Genomic DNA, 2500 nt, shown 5'->3' with positions numbered 1-2500 from the left:
CCGGCCTGGTTAGTACTTGGATGGGAGACCGCCTGGGAATACCAGGTGCTGTAAGCTTTTTATGGTTTCTGCTCTTGCCTGACAACAAAGGGCGCTGTTTGACACTTTTTGCCAGAGTCTAGTTTGGCCTGCGTCACCTTCAAATAGGATCTTTTCAGTTGACCTGGCAGCTTACGGCCATACTACCCTGAAAACGCCCGATCTCGACCGATCTCGGAAGCTAAGCAGGGGCGGGCCTGGTTAGTACTTGGATGGGAGACCGCCTGGGAATACCAGGTGCTGAAAGCTTTTTATGGTTTCTGCTCTTGCCTGACAGCAGAGGGCGCTGTTTGACACTTTTTGCTGGAGTCTAGTTTGGCCTGCGTCACCTTCAAATAGGATCTTTTCAGTTGACCTGGCAGCTTACGGCCATACTACCCTTAAAACGCCTGATCTCGTCCGATCTCGGAAGCTAAGCAGGGGCGGGCCTGGTTAGTACTTGGATGGGAGACCGCCTGGGAATACCAGGTGCTATAAGCTTTTTATGGTTTCTGCTCTTGCCTGACAGCAGAGGGCGCTGTTTGACACTTTTTGCTGGAGTCTAGTTTGGCCTGCGTCACCTTCAAATAGGATCTTTTCAGTTGATCTGGCAGCTTACGGCCATACTACCCTGAAAACGCCCGATCTCGGACGCTAAGCAGGGGCGGGCCTGGTTAGTACTTGGATGGGAGACCGCCTGGTAATACCAGGAGCTGTAAGCTTTTTATGGTTTCTGCTCTTGCCTGACAGCAAAGGGCGCTGTTTGACACTGTTTGCCAGAGTCTAGTTTGGCCTGCGTCACCTTCAAATAGGATCTTTTCAGTTGACCTGGCAGCTTACGGCCATACTACCCTGAAAACGCCCGATCTCGGACGCTAAGCAGGGGCGGGCCTGGTTAGTACTTGGATGGGAGACCGCCTGGGAATACCAGGAGCTGTAAGCTTTTTATGGTTTCTGCTCTTGCCTGACAGCAGAGGGCGCTGTTTGACACTTTTTGCTGGAGTCTAGTTTGGCCTGCGTCACCTTCAAATAGGATCTTTTCAGTTCACCTGGCAGCTTACGGCCATACTACCCTGAAAACGCCCGATCTCGGAAGCTAAGCAGGGGCGGGCCTGGTTAGTACTTGGATGGGAGACCGCTTGGGAATACCAGGTGCTGTAAGCTTTTTATGGTTTCTGCTCTTGCCTGACAGCAAAGGGCGCTGTTTGACACTTTTTGCCAGAGTCTAGTTTGGCCTGCGTCACCTTCAAATAGGATCTTTTCAGTTGATCTGGCAGCTTGCGGCCATACTATCCTGAAAAAGCCCGATCTCGTCCGATCTCGGAAGCTAAGCAGGGGCGGGCCTGGTTAGTACTTGGATGGGAGACCGCCTGGGAATACCAGGTGCTGTAAGCTTTATATGGTTTCTGCTCTTGCCTGAAAGCAGAGGGCGCTGTTTGACACTTTTTGCTGGAGTCTAGTTTGGCCTGCGTCACCTTCAAATAGGATCTTTTCAGTTGATCTGGCAGCTTACGGCCTTACTACCCTGAAAACGCCCGATCTCGGACGCTAAGCAGGGGCGGGCCTGGTTAGTACTTGGATGGGAGACCGCCTGGGAATACCAGGAGCTGTAAGCTTTTTATGGTTTCTGCTCTTGCCTGACAGCAAAGGGCGCTGTTTGATACTGTTTGCCAGAGTCTAGTTTGGCCTGCGTCACCTTCAAATAGGATCTTTTCAGTTGACCTGGCAGCTTACGGCCATACTACCCTGAAAATGCCCGATCTCGTCCGATCTCGGAAACTAAGCAGGGGCGGGCCTGGTTAGTACTTGGATGGGAGACCGCATGGGAATACCAGGTGCTGTAAGCTTTTTATGGTTTCTGCTCTTGCCTGACAGCAAAGGGCGCTGTTTGACACTTTTTGCCAGAGTCTAGTTTGGCCTGCGTCGCCTTCAAATAGGATCTTTTCAGTTGATCTTGCAGCTTACGGCCATACTATCCTGAAAAAGCCCGATCTCGTCCGATCTCGGAAGCTAAGCAGGGGCGGGCCTGGTTAGTACTTGGATGGGAGACCGCCTGGGAATACCAGGTGCTGTAAGCTTTATATGGTTTCTGCTCTTGCCTGACAGCAGAGGGCGCTGTTTGACACTTTTTGCTGGAGTCTAGTTTGGCCTGCGTCACCTTCAAATAGGATCTTTTCAGTTCACCTGGCAGCTTACGGCCATACTACCCTTAAAACGCCTGATCTCGTCCGATCTCGGAAGCTAAGCAGGGGCGTGCCTGGTTAGTACTTGGATGGGAAACCGCCTGGGAATACCAGGTGCTGTAAGCTTTTTATGGTTTCTGCTCTTGCCTGACAGCAGAGGGCGCTGTTTGACACTTTTTGCTGGAGTCTAGTTTGGCCTGCGTCACCTTCAAATAGGATCTTTTCAGTTCACCTGGCAGCTTACGGCCATACTACCCTGAAAACGCCCGATCTCGGAAGCTAAGCAGGGGCGGGCCTGG

General features: G+C 51.9%; 6 non-coding genes and 6 pseudogenes across 6 annotated transcripts; all 12 read left to right on the top strand.

Annotated features, from left to right (window-relative positions):
• Positions 1-57, top strand: part of LOC131140875 (5S ribosomal RNA) — a 109-nt pseudogene extending 52 nt beyond the window's left edge.
• A 112-nt stretch (positions 58-169) lies between these two features.
• On the top strand, positions 170-288 carry LOC131098647 (5S ribosomal RNA). Its single transcript, XR_009117512.1, has one exon. It is a non-coding gene; the product is annotated as a 5S ribosomal RNA (ribosomal RNA).
• A 112-nt stretch (positions 289-400) lies between these two features.
• On the top strand, positions 401-519 carry LOC131098806 (5S ribosomal RNA). The gene has a single exon (XR_009117660.1). It is a non-coding gene; the product is annotated as a 5S ribosomal RNA (ribosomal RNA).
• A 112-nt stretch (positions 520-631) lies between these two features.
• LOC131142405 (5S ribosomal RNA) lies at positions 632-740 on the top strand (annotated as a pseudogene).
• A 112-nt stretch (positions 741-852) lies between these two features.
• LOC131141795 (5S ribosomal RNA) lies at positions 853-961 on the top strand (annotated as a pseudogene).
• A 112-nt stretch (positions 962-1073) lies between these two features.
• Positions 1074-1182, top strand: LOC131100927 (5S ribosomal RNA; annotated as a pseudogene).
• A 112-nt stretch (positions 1183-1294) lies between these two features.
• On the top strand, positions 1295-1413 carry LOC131098721 (5S ribosomal RNA). Its single transcript, XR_009117583.1, has one exon. It is a non-coding gene; the product is annotated as a 5S ribosomal RNA (ribosomal RNA).
• Positions 1414-1525: 112 nt separating this feature from the next.
• On the top strand, positions 1526-1634 carry LOC131142247 (5S ribosomal RNA; annotated as a pseudogene).
• Positions 1635-1746: 112 nt separating this feature from the next.
• Positions 1747-1865, top strand: LOC131142698 (5S ribosomal RNA). The gene has a single exon (XR_009132767.1). It is a non-coding gene; the product is annotated as a 5S ribosomal RNA (ribosomal RNA).
• Positions 1866-1977: 112 nt separating this feature from the next.
• Positions 1978-2096, top strand: LOC131097909 (5S ribosomal RNA). Its single transcript, XR_009116796.1, has one exon. It is a non-coding gene; the product is annotated as a 5S ribosomal RNA (ribosomal RNA).
• Positions 2097-2208: 112 nt separating this feature from the next.
• Positions 2209-2327, top strand: LOC131099804 (5S ribosomal RNA). Its single transcript, XR_009118576.1, has one exon. It is a non-coding gene; the product is annotated as a 5S ribosomal RNA (ribosomal RNA).
• A 112-nt stretch (positions 2328-2439) lies between these two features.
• Positions 2440-2500, top strand: part of LOC131100972 (5S ribosomal RNA) — a 109-nt pseudogene continuing 48 nt past the window's right edge.

The sequence above is a fragment of the Doryrhamphus excisus genome, chromosome 13 (assembly GCF_030265055.1).
Source record: "Doryrhamphus excisus isolate RoL2022-K1 chromosome 13, RoL_Dexc_1.0, whole genome shotgun sequence".
Taxonomy (NCBI): Eukaryota; Metazoa; Chordata; class Actinopteri; order Syngnathiformes; family Syngnathidae; genus Doryrhamphus; species Doryrhamphus excisus.
Note: the sequence above shows the minus strand (reverse complement) of the source record. Positions and strands in the feature narration are given on the sequence as shown.